General features: G+C 37.8%; 1 protein-coding gene across 1 annotated transcript in view; it reads left to right on the top strand.

The window, feature by feature from the left end:
* The window catches only part of ARL5A (ARF like GTPase 5A), a 50,761-nt gene extending 31,806 nt beyond the window's left edge, over positions 1-18,955 (top strand). Inside the window, exon 7 of the transcript XR_008682057.2 lies at positions 16,687-18,955. The gene's annotated coding sequence lies outside the window, so the exon portion shown is untranslated. The remainder of the gene's footprint in view (positions 1-16,686) is intronic.
* Positions 18,956-19,685: the final 730 nt, after the last annotated feature.

The following is a 19,685-nucleotide window of genomic DNA, read 5'->3' as shown; positions in this document are numbered from 1 at the left end:
TTACTGTATTTTCCTGGGTCGGGAAGATCCCCTGGAGAAGGAAACGGTAACCCACTCCAGTATTCTTGCCTGGAGAATCCCATGGATGGAGAAGCCTGGTAGGCTACAGTCCACGGGGTCGCATAGAGTCGGACACGACTGAGCGACGGAACAGAACAGAACAGAACAGAACTGTATTTTCCTAGAGAAACCTGAATGAGGATGTGTTCCAACTAGTCTCTGTATATTGGCATATATGCTCTATGTATATTGACATAATTGAAACTGCATTTAATACACCAAATTGGAAACTTTTTGAACATTTTTAGGTTTATTGTATTAAATTTTCTGATCTCATACAAGGTTTTGACTCAAGCTTTGTATGCAAGAAGAGGTGGACATTTTCTCTTATCTCTTTGTCATTTTATTAACTTGTATTTCTCTGTATCCTAGGAAAATTTTACATTCAAGAAATGTTCCAAAAAGTGACGATCTTAGGGCACTTGGGTGCTTTTGTATTTCGTCAGTGCTGATATGTTAGTTACGTAGGGAAATAATGCTTCTGGACCTTCCTGACAAGACAACTTTGTGGGTGACTGGGGGTGCTTATGTTGGTGTTCATGTTGGACGTCATGGCAGATGATGTAGGGACTTCTCCGTTGGTAAAATAGTGCACTCAGCTTTTTTGCAGGTGTGTTACTTCATTATACTTGTAACATCATTCTTGTGTCCATAACTGACTGAAATGTCAAATTCCAGAAATGTAAGGCACTGAGTCAGATGACCAATTGTAGGACCTTGTTTATAATGAAATAGATAATGTTAAGGTATGTTTGAGGGGAAATAACAAATACGATTTTACTGGTGAATTTCCATGTTAATATGTATATTAACTTTTTTTTTAAGTTGCATGTAAACCTGGTATAAAGTATTGTCTCTGCTTTATGCTTTGAGTAAAAAGAAAAAAAAGATGAGTTAAATTGTTACCCTATTATGTACTATTACAAATACCTTTTCTTTTAGGAAAGGTTAATTATAATTACTATTCACATGTCCAGTGTTGTCAGTGTTTTCATTCTGGTTTTTTGTCTTAATGTGTGCAGACTTGGTGATGGCTCTGTTAACTGCCCAGAGATCACCAGGGCAGTTGAAAAGGTATGACAGCTGTGTTCTGCAAATGAAAAAAACAACAACAGTGCTTGTCCTAATCTCTAGAATCCTTTTTCTGGAACTTAGTCAATTAATAGCATTCTATCTTTTATTTCTAGATATTTGAATTGGACATGAATGAACCTGATAAATAGTGACCAGTTTGTGTGATTGATTTGTCTTACAATGTGAGGAAAGTCCAGTCTTTTTGCTTTAACTGAAATTTTTAAAGTGAACATTCGTGAGAATGGTTGATAGTAAACAGAAGAAAAAGGAGGGAAAAAGTTATGGATGGCAGGAGCAACATTCCCACATGCATGTTTATCTGATTACTGGTCTTTCTTTCTCCTAGAATATGAGCTCTAGACCACTGTGTTTACCAATCTATGTCAGCACTGAACACAATGCCCTAGTACATAACAGGTGTTCAATTTATACATGTTGACAAATCAGTGAACAAGCTATTAATATTTTTTGCTCACTCCCCCATGTATGAATTTTTCTTACCTGTGTGATTGTAGCGTAGAACTACCTCATTTAATTGTTTCAATTTAATTCTTATCTCAATTTTTATTTAATTCTGCCTTATTTCAAAAGGAATTCAAAGTGACTATATATTTTTCTAAGTAGTTCTTCTAATAGAAATAAGACTTATTTTCTTAAAAATGGCCTAAAAGCATCGTGCAAAACAAATAAATATGTACAGATTTTATTTCTTTGAGATCTGTGTGACTCTGCATATAGGAATGTCGAATGCACCAGAGTTTGTGGTTTAGCATCTGCAGACACTGAAATAATAAATGGTACAACAGCTCTTTTGGGAAAAGATCTGGGTCATCGTTGTCTTGATCTTTTATGCCCTTCCTTTTTTCAGTTTTCACATCTGGAATATCCTCTTTTTGGTGGTAAATAACCTTTGTCCTGTGAAAAGAGTGATATTTTCACAACAGAAAATAGCCTCTGGCAGTCCTTTTGAATGTGTTTCTTATGACTTACACCAGCTTTTGGGGGATTGCTTGAGTTGGGCTGCCTGAGTGACCAGTTTTTCATATCACTACATGCCTTACATTCTAGCATATCATTCTATATCAAAATGGATAAAGGCTTTTTGAAATAGATCGAGTGTTTGAATTCGTCTACTATTTAAATCCCCAAATAATGTTCTACTGTATTTCCATTATTTTCTTTCATAAGGAACATCGTGATGGACAGCTTCCACTGAAAGGTGTTTTCATAGTTGAGAGTATTCCTTTATTTCTCTGGGCTGGAATCCCAGCAGAGAAACTATTGGATTAAATGGTTTGATGGGATTTAAGAATGCCTGTTTTTCCATACTTTACTATATGGTTTACTTGGAGAGGGGCCTTTTCCACACTGATAAAAGGATAAGCATGTCTTATTTTGCACTTATTTGATTATTGAGACTATTTTTCTTACATGCTTCAGTTTCTTCTTAATTATTTTGTTCGTTTATTATTAGAATCTTAGTGTTTTTCTTGTGAATGGAATAAGTTCTTTAAATAGAAAATACGTTAGTCTTTGATCATTAGATTTTTCCATTTATCCATTTCATTTTTATAATTATCTTTTTAGCATATAAAAGTGTTCATGAATGTAAAAAAGTTAAGAAATGCATGATTTCTTTGAGTAAAAACTAGAAAAGAGACATAATAGCAAAAAGAAAATTAAAATCCTTCATTGCTCCATCATTCTAATAAAACCACTGTCAAAACTTTGAAATGGGTATAAATTTGAGTCAGTATTTTGAATACGGAATTTTAAAACCCTGTAATTTTTTTCACAATGTACTATAAACATCTCTTACATACAAAACATTATTTTAATGGATATATTGTGTTTGCCTGTTTGGATTATCGTAATTTATTTAACCATTCTAATGTTGTTAAATTGTTCCTTAGTTTTTACTACAAATACTACAATTAATACTTGAATTTGTTTTTTATTCAGTTTACAAATTGAATTGCTGAGTAAAGATGTGTCAGTTCTTAAAAAGCATTATTTACATATTGCCCAATTATCTTCCCAAAAGAGTACCCACATCCTGGTCAATTCTGTCTGAATTGTCTGAAGACATTTTATATTATAATAAGATTTGTTAACCTGTTCATCTCTTGTGTTCCCAAAAGAGTACCCACATCCTGGTCAATTCTCTGAAGGCATTTTATATTATAGTAAGATTTGTTAACCTGTTCATCTCTTATCTTCCCAAAAGAGTACCCACATCCTGGTCAATTCTCTCTGAAGGCATTTTATACTATAGAAGATTTGTTAACCTGTTCATCTCCACAGGTGGTTCACAGGCCTGCTCTTTCCAGGCGTTTTCAGGTTGTGATACATACATGTTCATTAGTTCTCCCTGACTTGGCTGAGAGCAGTACACAGCTTCTCTGAGCTTTACCCTCTGAGCCACCAGGGAAGCCCTACACAGCTTCTCTACCCTCAAGTTTTCTGCAATCTTTAACCTTTAATTATTGTGCAAAGTTTACTTGTTAATCCTCTTGTAATGTAGCCATTGACTTTTGAGGGAAGAATAGAAGGGAAAAAACCTAAAAAAAGATACTCCCAGCTGATCTTTTTTTAATGTGGGGAAGTGAAAGTGAAAGTTGTTCAGTCATGTCCTACTCTTTGTGACCCCATGGATGTAGGCCACCAGGATCCTCTATCCATGGGATTCTCCAGGCAAGAATACTGGAGTGGGTTGCCATTCCCTTCTCCAGGGGATCTTCCCAACCCAGGGATTGAACCTGAGTCTCCTGCATTGAAGGCAGATTCTTTACTATCTGAGCCATGAGGCTCTAATACTTTATTATCTAACATAGACTACTGGTCTAATGCCTTAGTGATCCTTTTTCCTGCAAATGTGTTAAGTCTACAACTGTCAGCTTTTAATGCTAGTCGTCTTATTTTTCTTTTAAAGTTTCTTTGGAAGTTTCAGTTCAGTTCAGCTCAGTCACTCAGTCGTGTCCGACTCTTTGCGACCCCATGAATCACAGCACGCCAGGCCTCCCTGTCCATCACCAACTCCCGGAGTTCACTCAAACTCATGTCCATCGAGCTGGTGATGCCATCCAGCCATCTCGTTCTTTGTCGTCCCCTTCTCCTCCCGCCCCCAATCCCTCCCAGCATCAGAGTCTTTTCCAGCGAGTCAACTTGTCGCATGAGGTGGCCAAAGTATTGGAGTTTCAGTTTTAGAATCAGTCCTTGCAATGAACACCCAGAATTAATCTCCTCTAGAATGGACTGGTTGGATGTCCTTGCAGTCCAGGGGACTCAAGAGTCTTCTCTAGCACCACAGTTCAAAAGCATCAATTCTTCGGCTATCAGCTTTCTTCAAGTCCAACTCTCACATCCATACATGACCACAGGAAAAACCATAGCCTTGACTAGATGGACCTTTGTTGGCAAAGTAATGTCTCTGCTTTTAGGTTCATTTTAATAATACAAAATGTACTGTTTCCCAAGTGTGACTGAAATTCCCATCTTATTATCTCGTAAAAAATTGTGTTTGATGAACAAGTTTTTAAGTTTCAGAAACGTATCTTTGTATATATTTCAAGCACTTACTGTTTCATGCTTTTAAAATCTTAGGTAATCTCTAAATCAAAAGTAAAACCTTCCTAGTATGTTTGAGGTATGAATGTGAACATTTTCATAGATTTTTGGGCATTTGTATTATACAAATTTTCTAACTCTTTTGTACATTTTACTACCACCTTGTGTGAAAGTCATGTCTGACTTGTTGCGACCCCATGAACTGCAGCACGCCAGACTTCCCTGTCCTTCACTGTCTCCCAGAGTTTGCTCATACTCATGTCCATTGGATCAATGATGCCGTCCAACTATCTCATCCTCTGTCATCCCCTTCTTCTCTTGCCCTCAGTCTTTCCCAGCAGCAGGGTCTTTTCCAGTGAGTCAGCTCTTCACATCAGGTAGCCAAAGTATTATGAAAGTTATTTTAAAGTATAGTGATCTTTTGCCATATCTTTGATCTTTTAACCTATTTTTGTGGTATTTTAGTTTCAGAAAAATTAAAAATTTTAGTTGGATATATTAGGCTTTCATTATGATTTGTCTGATTCAAAATTTTTGTGATGGATAAGATGAAAAATAACTATAACTAATGGTTGTAGGATATTTTTATATGTACCTATGTAGATGATAGTGACTATTCCTTTTTTCCCCCAATAAACTGTTTGTAGTTAATATGATAGGATCAGCAAAGAGGATATTATTGGCTTTTCAACCTACTGAAATATATATCCCATATTTTCTTTGTTTTTAAGATTTTGTATTTTTGTAGGACCCTACTTGAGCTATATATTGAATACAATTCAAAGGTAAAAAGTGTTGAAAGTCCTGTGTTAATGCTAAAAGAGTTCCAGGTCCACCCATTAATGTCCAGCATATTAAGGAACTTGTTAATTTCTAAGATGAAACACGCTGCCATTAAATTTTTTTTTGCAAGGAAGATTTTCATTGTGGGGAAATAATTAGTGATTGTGACAGGTGAGAACAAACTTTTACATCTGGTATGATCTCAACTATATGCTTAGGAAAAAAGCATAGAAAAAGAGAAGAAAATAGTATCCAACAGTAGGTATTACAGGTTGTGGTAAGATGACAGCATTGTGGTTGATATTTTTCTGGTTCTTTATGCTTTTGTACACCAGATATCTAAATTGAGTGTGTTATGCCAATACTTAGAAAACAGTGTTGGATCACTTTTGTTTGTGTTTTTACAAAATCACCTTAATGGGGTAGGAAAAATATTCAAATGTTTCTAATTTATAAGTAAATGAGATGCAACTCTGTTTTCTCTTTAACTTCATTTGGGGCATTATGAAGAGAGATCAAGGTGATTAATAAAAATTAATTCACGGATACAATACCACTTGCAAACTCCAGTTGCATGGTTGATTAACTTTGGTAGAATTCTCATCAGTCGTTGTATATATAAAGATATGAACTACTCTTAGCTATTGTTGATATATTACTGCTTTTGAAGGATTCCTGACCATAGATGAGACCCATTCAAATGGTTATTTTTAAAAAGATACAAGCAAAATGTAGTGAGAGTTAGAAAAAAGACACATTGTGGGAGATTGAAGAAAGTAGTGTATATGTGGGATGGTAGATTAAACCAAGTGGGCTTCCCTGCTGGTTCAGTGGTAGAGGCATGTCCGATCCCTGGGTCAGGAAGATCCCTTGGAAAAGGAAATGGCAACCACTCGAATATTCTCGTTGGAGAAATCCCATGGACAGAGGAGCCTGGCAGGCTACAGTCCATGGAGTCTCAAAAGAATTGGATACAACTTAGCGACAACAGCAACAGTAAGCCAAACAGTGGGCTGAGTGACAACCTGGGCTATAAACTTAGATCTACTACATACACACTTTCCTAAGACCGCAACTTCCTTACTTTTCAGAGTTGTTTTAGCAATGGAACTCTTTTTCCTTAAGTGATATTCTGTGGAATGTCAAATGAAAACAGGTAAAATTGATGTTTTATTTCTGCGCATTTTCTGTAAGTTTCCATATTTACTAGGTGAAAAAAAGGAGAAGTATTAAAAATTAATTTCCAGCTTAATTAAATTTTACATTTATTTAGAATTTGTTAATGTGTTTACTTTTTGAAAGTATGAAAATAATTGACAAATGGAAAAGATTGATTTACTAAAGATAGAAATCAATTTTAAATATTTAATAGTCTTTTTGTAAATAGTGTTAACATTTTGACTGTACAGAAAAGGATATATTTTAGAGAATCGTTTTTTTAAGAAAGTATAAAATCTTTGTTTCAAATTGCCCATTTTGTAATTGCCCTTTTTTTGTATTTAATAAATGAGAACCAAATTAAAATTATAGTTTAATGGAATACTTCACTACTATTTGCCAGATGGTAATATTACTTTCCCTGGAGAAGGAAATGGCAACCCACTCCAGTACTGTTGCCTAGAAAATTCCATGGACGGGGGAGCCTGGTGCAGGCTATGGGGTCGCAAAGAGTCGGACACGACTGAGTGAAAAAATATATATATATATTACTTTAATAAAAGATGTTTATACATTTTTCATGGTAGTATGGCTCTTAAATATTTTATTTTTATGTTATCATTAACAATTTAATTCAGACAAAATTATTTGCTACCCCGTAAAATGAATACATGTAGAACCCATCCATGAAAAAGCAAAGCTGATACATAGGGGTGGTTAACAGATGCTCTCTATAAGGAATGGAATTGCAGGAATGCAGTCTAACTTTTATGCCAGGTATAAAAATGACTTAGTTGTAACTATTAAATTTTTATTATTAAATTTTGTAAATAGTGCCAAATTTATTGTAATTAGACTATGTTATAATTTTGATGTAAAATTGGAATAGAGAAGTATAAGAAATATATCTCATGAATAATGACTATAAGCAAATAAAATATAATTTTCAGCTGACTTGTCAAAATTCATGTGCTGAATTTGAATATGAGAAAACATATCAAGCTAACATTTTAAACATTAGTAATGTATTAAAATGACGGTTACTTTAAAAGAGGATTCAGGTATTTCATGCTAACCTTTCTTTTGATTTCAAGTTGCTAACTGATAGAGTGCCAACATGACAGCTTTGTGAGCACTGTTGCTGTAAACAAGCATATATTCGGTTCCTGCTCCATGAAAAAGAGCCACATGTAATGATTGTGGTCTTATTCAAGGACAGAGTGCTGATGATATCATTTCCATAGACAGTACAATGCTGCAGCTGGCTCTGTCAGTCTAGGAGGAGAGTGTACTTAAAAAAAGACCATGAAGTAATTAGCAATTCAGGGACAGTGTTTTAAAGGAAGTGAGCTGGAAGTCTATTCATTAAAGTCAAAGGAAACCTGTACTTGTGTGTGTGTGTGTCTTCAAAGTGCAACCAAGCCAGCTTGCATAGCCCACATTAGGAATTTGGGAAAGGCTGACAGGAAGAAAATATAGGTGGCTGGAATTTAAACCTACATTACTAATTTCATCTAAGACAGTTAAGTATGTTTCAGCGATGTTTATTAGTTATCTGTTTCCTCACAGAGCAAGGCTGACAGGCATATAAGTGCACAATCCCCACGGCATGAAAGCAAGGAGTCAGAATTCCCATCCTCCTTGGCTCACAGGAAACAAATGAAGTGAGTAGCATTCAGTGCCCAGCAACCTGGCCCAAAATCTGTAAAGTGTATAGCTAGTTTTCCTAGGACAATATTTTAGCTACAAGTGATTTTTTGACACCATATGTATCTCTTCACTCCCCTTCTTTAGTGTCCATAAGTGCATCTTTCAACTTCCTGTATACAATAGCAAAACAAAATTCAACAGATAACCTCAGTACTTACCATGTCTTAGAAATGGTGCTAGGAGACAGAGACAAAGAGAATGAATGAAGCCACATATGTTCGCAGGTTGCTTAATCTCATGGGGAAGACTTACAAGCAAATAACTTAGGCAGTGTTTGAAACATCTAACATGTAAGTATATCTGTTTCTAGTTATAAGGGTTCTGGCTCAAGATCTATAAGAAATCTATGCCAGAGCATCTCTACCTTTTATTATGTATCAATTATATAGTTTGGTTCTTCTTTGGGATATATTTTTATATGTGTGCCTACTGACTTTTTTACCCTATATTGTGGGAGTTCCTCCAGATAACATCACCACTCTGCTACTCCTAAGTCATTCAGGGTTTTATCAAACCTCCCTGTCTATTTCTGACAATTTGCTTTCTGTTTAGGCTCATGGTGCCTACAGATGTATGTTGCCTGTGTGATTGTTCAGGTGTCTGAAATGTGATGTGTCTGTCAGAAAAAGTCATCTTCCCTACTACTCACCTCTTGCTTCCTTCTTCCATTCTCTGAAATTTCAGTACCATTGATTCAGTACTCTCGGGCCTTAAAGTAACAACCTCCTTAAAGAGAATAGCCTTCCCTTTTCCATTCCCTCTCTCCCATTTTTGTTACCAGCATGTGTTTCTTTCTTTCAGACTTCAAACAAATGTTTGGAAGGTTCTTCTGGGTTGAGCTTGGAACTTTATTCCTTCCTGAAGTCTTGGATAATGTTTTAGATATTTCTTTCAGAATTACCATTCAAGTTATTTAATACTAATCAGTTACTTTATCACAGAAGTACTAGTAAACCAAGTATCAGTTTTTAAAGATTTAGCCGAACAGTGACTGCATTTAAAATAGATGTTTGCTAGTGATTATGCATTTAAATTAATAATGTTCTGTATGTGTGTGTTTCTTGAATTCCTAGTTCACTCGACAAAAATGGTATTAAAATTGATTTAAGATATTGTTTAAAAAGTAAGTTGGTAGGGAACAGCTCTGAGTTGAACTTTAACATATATTGAGAGAATTTTCTAGTTGTCCAGACCTTTATTCTTTTCTACTCCAAATACTGGCACCAACCTAAATAAGCCCATTGAATCTTTCAGTATACAAGAACCAAAAGTCCCATAAAATGACCAAATGATGCTGAAATCAACTAATTTTCTACAGATTTACTGTTTACCTGTAAACCAATACTTGTTTTAAAAAACAACTTTTCCTTACAACAAAATAAGTCAGAGATTCCTTGAAGTTGTTTATTTCTCCCATAATTGTGCAAGGCAGGTGTTCCATTTTGATGGCCAGGTCCTTCCATCTTGTGGCTACCCATCCCCTGGGCCTTGCTGTCAATTGCATCAAGATTGAAGAAGGAACAGACAATGGAGGAGGTATGTCTGCTTCTTAAACTGTTTCATTCCTAAAAGTGGCATGCCTCATTTCTGCTCACATTCCATTCCATTGGCAAGAACTGGTCACATGGCCACCTCAGGATGCAAGGGAGGCTGGGAAATACAGTCCCTGGCTGGAGAGCTGCTTCCTGGTCATCACTGTATCACAAACCTTGGCACCAGTGGGATTTGTAGACAGCAACCCTCTGTCATGTAGCACACTTCGACAAGTTGACAACAGTATGGCCATAAAGAATACATTTAACTCAAGTTAGTTCAGACTGGGAGCGAGGTCAAGAAAAGCTTTGGGGAGGCAGTGACATTTGAGCTTTGTTTTAAGTCTAAGAAAACCAGGTGAAGAAGAAAGTGATTTGGGGCAGAGAAAGCTTGTGAAAGATAAAGAGGTATAGAAGTATATGGCCTCTTCGGAGGACAAAAGTAGTGCAGTATATGTGGATTGTATTGTGGAGTCAGGATAAGAAGGTGAGCCAAAATAGGTGGCTAAAGAGGTTTTAGCTTCATAGGAAAACTTGTGTGTTCAAGATACTTGTAGGATATAGAATCCACAAGGTTTGGATGGGAGATGAGGTCTGAGGTAGTGAGAGGCCACATCACCTAAGGCCTTGTAACTGTGGGGTGAATTTTCAATCTTACTGTAAATAAGACAAAACTAAGGATACATATGTACTTATTCGATCAAACATATTCTGTCCCTACTTTGTGAAATACAACAGTTCCTAAATGGTTCATGTCAGTATAGTGTAGCAGTATGGAACTCTATTTTAGAGTGACATTGAGTTGTTTATGCAAATGAATGTTCTCAGCTTTGCTGTCTCATGGTGCAACAGAAATAGATAAAAACAACAGGTATAGGGAGGCGAAAGAGTATGAAAACAATGCCAAACAATGCTATTGTGACTTTTTTCTAAAAGTTTGGATATGGTTTTGCAAAAGCCAAGGCAAGATTCAGTGTTGGGGGAAGTCTCCAAAAAGGGTTTTCCTCTCATGTAAGACAAAGGCATCATTATCTTTGACGCCAAAGGCTGAGGCCCAATTCTACTGTCTGTGACAGCCCCTGACCCAACAACTCCATGCAGAGGATTTAGGGAAGGGTTCAAGAGAGGGTCAAGAGAATTTATATGAGAGAACAGTTGCCTCTAAACAAGATTCTGGGACGTGATAATCCAAAAATGCAGTTTTCAAAAGTGCCTTCTTTAGACACAAGGAATAATTTTAGAAAAGGGAAAGTCTCAGAGTTAAGGAGCAGATGTTGACACAGTTGCTTATAGTATATGATATGAGAGGCATTTCTGAGAGAACTTCCTGTTGAAAACAACGATATATTAATAACTAACTTTGAATAATCCCTGGACCCCTCGCTAACACCAGGAACTTTCCAAAGTGCTTGGTATTAAAATGACTTTCCGTTGGTTAAGGTGAAATTTTTATCTCTTAACAGTGGAATACCCGTAAATGAGTGTGGTAGATGCGATAATAGCTGAGTAACAGATGGGAATCCCATTTTGCACAGAGTGCATCCTGGAGTACCTAAATCCACACACGGCGGCTGCGCCCTCGCCCCGCCCTTGTGAGGTACTGTAGCACCTGAGTGGACAGCGAGGGTCTCCACCATTTTCCTTACCTTCCTTAGCCCAAGCTCAGCAGACAACCTTGCTTTGTAATTTTTTTTTTTTAAAAAGGCAAGGCTATAAGGTGTTCATTTCTTGATTTTCCTGGCCTCTTATCTACATAGTTACCTCCTTCTGCCCATTTTCTGATTATTTATTGCCTCCACTCACTGAGGAAAGACATACGGATTCTGCAAGATGTGTCCTTGAATCTCTAGATGTCTAGGCAAAAAGTGGATTCCCAAAAGGGAGGGGAGCAGGTGATGGTGCTTTGAGGAGAAAAGGACCTTGCCTTGGGTCCCATCTCTGCCAGGAGGTGGTGTAGGCTGCTGATGGACAGGCAGGGTTTTAGCTGGATTCAGTTTTCAGTCTTCTCTCCATCCCTGATTGGTTGTAGGATTTGGAGCAAATTATTCTCGGCCACCTCTTTTAGCTTCACTTTTCTTCTTCGGTGTAATGTCTACTTCATGAGGAGAATTAAATAAGATCATAAAAATGTGGAGGAAAGAAAATGTGATTTTAAACCCTAATTTCAGATGCTTCCACATGAAGGGTCTTCAAAGAGGAAAATTTATGCTTTTGATTAGGAAAGGATATTGATGGGCCACCTACTTCTGAGAGGCAAAGTCCAGAGCAGCTGGATGGGAGAGATTGGGATAGAGTGGGAATAAAAGTAGCTTGCTCTGAGAAATTAAGCAATGCGATTTTCAAAATTTCTCCCTGGAACCAGAGGGAAAAGCATTAATACCAGAGTGCTCTTCCCAACAGGCATGGTAGATAATAAAGAGAAGGTTGCTTTTTCTTTGGTGTTCCAGTTTCTTGTTACCCTTTCCTGTGTCTTTAGTGGAGCTTTGCAGCTTCCTTAGATTTGAATTAACACTGCTTTAAGGAATCAAGAGAAGGATTGATTGGGACAGCCTGGGGCATCCTGCAGACGTTGATAAGGGATCAAGTGTTGTGTCTAGAGCAGAGACCAGGAACAAGTGGTGAGGAAACACCAGGAAAATGTAACTTCCTCTCTGGTGATCCTCAGAAACATTAAGAAGGGAACCGAACTCTCCTAGTTATTCGTTTGCATTTTGATGATCTTTGTGTCCCTTTGAGCCCAGAAGCCTGGAAGACTTTGGGACAAGTGAAATATATTGAGCACTTTTTACTGCTACCACCTTAGAATAAGTTACCACCCTACTATCCTGAACCGCTGCAATTGCCTCTTAACTATAGACTTCCATTGTCCCTTCCAATCCATTCTTTACGCAGTTGCCAAAAGTATTTTAAGCAAAAAATGGATCAGTCTGCCACTCTTCTTAAATCTTTTCTTTGGCTTCCCATTTGCCTTGAGTAAAATCTGAACTTTTGACCTGTCAGGCCTGCACGTTTCCATGAACAGCCTCATACGGTGTCCAGTGGTCCCCTTCACCAGCGGTGCTCCAGGCCCTTGGGGTCTGTACCTACTTTTCTCTCTTCTGAACTCCTCCTCCTCCTGGGTTTCATACGTCTGGCACATCACTCTCAGGTCTCTACACCAGTGTAACCTTCTTGGTGCAATCTTCCCTGGCTACTCCACATAAACGTCCCAGCCTCTCACCGTTGCTATTATCAATTGCAATACTCTGGTTGTTTCTTTGGCCACCTGGTGTGAAGAACTTACTCATTTGAAAAGACCGAGATGCTGGCAAAGATCAAAGGCAGGAGGAGAAGGGGGCGACAGAGGATGAGATGGTTGGATGGCATCACCAACTTGATGGACGTGAGTTTGAGCAAGTTCCAGGAGTTGGTGATGGATAGGGAAGCCTGGCGTTCTGCAGTTCATGGGGTCACAAAGAGTCAGACACGACTGAGCAACTGAACCGAGGCTGTTTCTTTGTCGTACCTACCCTGTATTGTGATTATCCATCTTTCTGCCTTCTTATTTACTGTCTCTATGAAGGCACAGGCTTGGCATACTTCGCAAACCCCACCAATGCATCTGTACCTGCTTTAATACCTGAACCCTAGTAGGCCGTCAATAGTATCTGAAGGATGGATGAACACTTGTCCAGAGTAACATCATCCAATAGAAATATAATGTGGGCCGCATATGTAACTTTAAATTGTTCAGTAGCTCCATGTAAAAAACAGTAAAATTAATTTTAATAATGTATTTTATTTACCCAGTGTATCCAAAATCTTATCATTCCAACATGTAATCAACATAAAAATTGTTAATGAGAAATCTTACAGTTTTTTATACTAAGTCTTAAAAACCCATTGTGCGTGTTACACTTTCAGCACATCTTAATTTGATGTAACCACATTTCAGGTGCTCAGTAGCCACATGAGGCTCTTGACTCCTGCAGTGGACAGTGAGGTCTAGAGTGTATAGGGCTTGATATGTTGTCGCTCTTAGATAATAAAAATAATGCCAAGCTTCAGAGTAAGAAAGGCTCATTGTGAGAGCCACAGAGAAGAGCTGTACCTACTGACCTGAGGCTTCTTCATTCACCTGCTAGCACCTGGAACCACAGGGAGACCTAGTGTGCCCTAATGGATAAGGCCACAGGATGAGGGGCAAGATGGACATCTGTACAGAAGGCAGACACCCACAGAGCACGTGCAGAGAACACCAGGACAGCAGCCTTGTTGCCTGGGTGGGAGAAGAAAATGGGCAGCAGGCTTTGCCAGAAAGTTCTCTGCCAGCAGAGAATCTCGGAACGGAATCCATTGAGACACCATCAGAGATCTCGCAGAAAGATACTGTTCTTGGGGTTTGTTGGTGACAGAGTATGTAACACTGATCATTTTTTCTTTTCTTATTATGAAAACTTACTTTGGCTAATTTGTGGCCAGCAGGTTTTCAGTTAGGGATTTGAAACAAGCCAACTCGGCTGTCTACTGAAGACAATTTTCCAGGTAGGAAATTGTCTCCTAAAAAGTGACTTTTAGGTGAGAGCCTCTCACTAGATAATATTCACTATTGCATCTATGGCACAGTGCTTGAGAGAAAAATCCATTGTGTGCATTTAAAACTCAGTTGTCATACTCTGAGAGTAATATGTGTGCAGTATAAGCCACTCACTCGTATCCAAAGCAAGAACTGTCTCCCACCTGCACTTGACTGATGATTACATTTCATTGGTCAGTACCATCATCATCTCTTGTCACTGTGAGTTCCTGAATCAGAAGGACAAAAGGGCCATTAGTGCAGAGTCACTGAGCCCACCTCTGCTCTGACAGAGCAAATCTGGGTGGTAGATTCTGAATCATTTTGCACAAAGTTCTGAAGGTGTCATGGGGATCTATGAACAAGAGCGCGTTTAAGGATATCTAAGGGCAAATTCCACGGTGCATATCTGAGAATGGTATTAACATGTTGACTTCTGAAAATGAAGACCCACTTTGCACAAGTGTCAAACAGTATCTGCCAATAAAATTTTGTTGGAGACCCATGGTCTATAAAAGATCCAGTAATTTTCATGAGAGGTTTCCAAAGTGGGGTGAGGAAGGTAAGACTGTTCCCCAGCACAAAAAAAGCTTCAGTTTGACAAAATACCAGACCTCTTTGACAACAAACATGCTGTGAAAGCACAACTCTTCTTTTCAGACTATATTAATAGAAAAACCTAGTAAACAAAAAAGATTAGTACAAAAATATTCTACCAAGTAGATCTGATTTCTCCAAGGAAAAATCAATCCATACTTGCTACAGGCTTTCACATTAAAAATGAGTCATCATTGTCTCACTGATTATTTTAAGAGAGTTTATAAAGGTTAATGGCTGTTTCAGTCAAATGAATCTTTTTTATTTTTTCCCCTTCAAATATTTATGAAGAACATTATGGATGTATTCTTAATGAAACAAAACATTAAAATATATTTTTAAGTTCTTATGGGCCTCTTGCCAGTTTCAATCCTCTTCCCGCCTAAACTATTTTATTATGTCTGTGCTCCATGTGTGTTTTCTACTTGCTACATACGCATGTATCCAGAGGTGAAATACAGTATTGCCTTTGCATATTTTGATTTTCAAATAAATAATTACTAATACTAATACTTTATATCTTCTTGCAGATTATGAATATACAAGCATTTATAATTTTTACAGAAATAAGCTCATATGCACATTTCTATACCTTGTGTTTTCCCTTAATATGTCTTAGATATCTTTTATTTTTACCCATGTAAATCTGCCTCATTTGACTTAGTAGCTGAGTATTCCATGCTAGATGCACCTCAATTTACCCCAGTTGCTTATAGATAAAAAGTTATTTATTTTCTTCAATTGCAAACATTCTTCTATTATAGATATTGCTGAAAATATTTTTATGTACTTATAAAAGTATATTTATGAACTAAATTTCAAAGGCTGTGTTCATTTTAAATTTCAGTAGTCATAACTAAATTGTTCTTCAAGAAGAATGAATGTGTTTCCCCATGTTATTGGGTATTATCAGATGATTTGACATTAGTCAAGGATTGGTGAAAAATGGCATTTCATTGCTTAAATTTACAGTTCTGTAATAATGTTTGTAAGAGTTGGACCATAAAGAAAGCTGAGCACTGAAGAATTGATGCTTTTGTACTGTGGTGTTGGAGAAGACTCTTGAGAGTCCCTTGGACTGCAAGGAGATCCAGCCAGTCCATCCTAAAGGAAATCAGTCCTGAATATTCATCGGAAGGACTGATGTTGAAATTGAAACTCCAGTACTGTGGCCACCTGATGCGAAGAGCTGACTCATTTGAAAAGACCCTGATGCTGAGAAAGACTGAAGGTGGGAGGACAACAGAGGATGAGATGGCTGGATGGCATCACCGACTCGATGGACATGAGTTTGAGCAAGCTTTGGGAGTTGGTGATGGACAGGGAAGCCTGGCGTGCTGCAGTCCATGGGGTTGCAAAGAGTGAGACATGACTGAGCGACTGAACTGAACTGAAAAATGTTTGCAGTAAAAGCTCTTTTCATCTGCTCTTCATAGCCTTTTCTCATTTTTAAAATTTGATTCTTTTATCAAATGGCTATATAAGTGCTTTTGTGTATTAGGAAAATTAACCCCATTCTTACATGTATCATGTATCAGTTTGTTTTTTCTTTTTTTTTTGCCAGTTTGTTTTCTTTTGACTTTCTTTATGGTATTATTTAAGTTACTAAACCGTACAGAATTTGATTATTTCTTCTCTTTCTTCCTTTAGGCCGGGTCCTTGCTCCTTAAAGATTCCGTATTGAGGAATTACAGAACCAAAACAGAGCATTACTAATAAACCTGCCTCAAAAAAACTGAGGAATCTCAGACCTTGAAATGGTTCAAACAGGCACTAAAATTTATCTAACAGGAATGTTGTGTGGAGGACAGGGAGATTAGACTTGAATATATTAAAAGTTCCTTCCATTCTTCTATAAAACCCATGGTGCTATGAAGAGTCTGATTGGAGTCATTTTTTGGAATCTTTCAGAGTGAGTGTTCTTGAGTTCACTTTGTAGTCTGTAGTTACTTGTATTTATTGTAGGAGAGTTTACTGTCTTGGCTGCAATTTATGCACATGTGACCCTCTGGAAATAAAAGATGTTGGAAATAAAATAGCCTGACTCAGGGCCTAGGGCCAACACCCTCCTCCCCCATCCCACACCTTCACTGCCCTTGAAGGGCCCAGCACTTCACTGACCCAGGTGGGGAACAAGTAAGTGGGTTTGTGTGATGTGTGAGGTCTCCAAGGGCTGTAGAATGAAATGCACCCCTTCCCAGCCCACATGTAGTGTGTTTGCCAGCTGCTTCTTGAGGATGGACACGTTGCCTTTTCTGTTTACTCCATAGACATTCAGTAGACAGCAAATGTTGGTAGTCATAATAATCCATGGTTGCCGTGAAAAACAACAAATTCTTGAGTAAAACCAGCATTAGTGGATTCCAAACAGATGTCACGTCCCAGGCACCTCCGAGCCAGCTTGCTGTTTGGTAGCCATGACCTTTCAGTGTGAGCCTGCCCCTGGGTGTCACTGGAGGGGGACCAGCTGCTTTCCCAGAGTGCTCAGAGGTGGCTTCCGACAGCTGTTTGCTCAACTGTTTGATGTCACCTGTCTATTTAGTCCATGAACTAGATCTAAGAAGAGAAAACACAACAACAAGTTCTAAACTGTAAATATGACACGACAATAAAATGGCTTATCTGCTTAGATATTGGGAATGCTCCATAGAGGTCAGGCTGAAGGCTGGAAAGGGAGGCAAGGCTAAGGCTTGGGGGTCCCTATTTCTAAATTAAGGCCTTCAGAAGTCTGGATTTGTTTAGCACGTAAATTCCTTAGAACTGGCTTTCCTTGATTGGAGAGTCTGAATCTGGGCTGTCCACAGAGGGAAAATTGATGGGTCCACCAGAGTTATTAATCATCTCAGATTTCTTCAGTCCCCTAGTTCAGGCACTACCTGGGCCAAGGTATTTTATCTGTAGACATAGTTTATCTCAGTTTGCCTATCTGTGTAATGGAGAATCAGACCTCATTAGATTGTCCATAAGGTCTTTTCTGGCCTCTGACTCTAAGAGCTTCAGTAACCTTTGCAAAGTTAAACAGAGACCAGAAACCAGGAACGTGCCTGTTTATCTTTCCCCTGTCTTCCTGCTTCTTGAAATACAGATGAGGTGGTTTGAGCTCTAGCAACCATCTTGGACCAGGAGGTGATTTGAGAATAGGTATCACATGCTAAAGTTTCTAGAGAAAACATAGGAGTCTGGGTTAATGTTATTGTTAATTAATAATGCAAGGTTATTAATAATGCTTGAGAGCTGCATGCTAGCCCAAAACTGCTTATCTTCAGACTTTTTTTACATAAAAGAGCATTAGGCATAGTTCCTTAGTATTTAAAAAAAATTTTATTGAAATAAGTTGATGTACAATATAATGTTAGTTTTACAGGTGTACAGTATAGTTATTCACAATTTTTAAAGGTCATGCTCCATTTATAGTTTTTATAAAAGACAGGCTATATTCCTTGTGTTGTACAATATATCCTTGTAGCTTTTTTTTGGGGGGCTGTACTGTATGGCATGTGGGATCTTAGTTCCCTGACCAGGGATTGAACACAGACCCCCTGCAGGGGAAGCCCAGGTTCCCACTGGACCACCAGAGAAATCCCCCTGGTAGCTTATTTACTTTATATATAGTAGTTTATATAGTAGTTTGTACCTCTTAACCGCTATGCCTATCTTGCTCCTCCCTCTCCCCACTGGTAGCCACTAATTTGTTCTTTATATCTGTGAGTCTGTATCCTTTTTTATTGTATTCACTAGTTTATTTTTTAGATTCCACCCATAAGTAATATCATACAGTATTTGTCTTTCTCTGTTTAACTTATTTCAACTAGCATAATGCCCTCCAAGTCCATCCATGATGTTGCAAATGCCAAAATTGCATTCTTTTTTATGACTGATTTATAGTTTCATTTGTGTATATATATTTTTCTTTATGTAATTTTTAATAAAGTTCTATGATTTTAAGAATAATGTAGCTAACTTGTTTTTTGCCATGAGTCAGATACTGCAAAAAGTATATTACATGTATTATTTAATGCTAACAGTAACTGTATGATAGATGCAATTATAGTCTCTATTTCACATGAGGAAACTGTGTCTTGGAGAAGTTAGTGAGTTTCCCAAGGTCACAGAACAGGTTAACAATAGAAATGGCAAATATCTCCCTCCTTCTTTAAGAAGTTTAGTGAGTTCTCTCTGACACCCCAGACAAGTGTAAGATGAGTATGGAGTGCTGAGCTGAGAGTTTTAGGCTAATGAGAGGATTTATCTGGCTAGTTCAGAGTACCGGGACATCAGTTTTTGACTCCCTAGGTTTTGAGGACATTTGAGGGTCTGTAACTTTTTAAAATATATATATATATTACAGGAGAGAGTTAAAATGTGAGAAATATATGTAAGTTATCTCTGAAAGGCAAAAATAAACCCCCCAGTTTATAAATTTATCTTCTTTCTTACAGATTCAAACTGAGCACTTTTGGGATATAGAGATAAAAGCTTTGCTTATAAACCCTGTCTGAGTATAGTGACTTTAGGAAGTGGTGATTCAGCAAAATGATTCAATGCAAGTTGACAGTAAGTGAACTATTTCGAGATCTCTTAGAGTCATAGAATCAGAAGGACTGCGGCATGCTGAGGCCTCCCCCAGCATCCCAAATCAGAGGCTTTGC

The sequence above is a fragment of the Moschus berezovskii genome, chromosome 2 (assembly GCF_049115385.1).
Source record: "Moschus berezovskii isolate FMDL1 chromosome 2, NW_MosBer_1.0, whole genome shotgun sequence".
NCBI lineage: Eukaryota > Metazoa > Chordata > Mammalia > Artiodactyla > Moschidae > Moschus > Moschus berezovskii.
The sequence above is the reverse complement of the archived record's forward strand: the minus strand, read 5'-3'. Positions and strand labels throughout refer to the sequence as shown.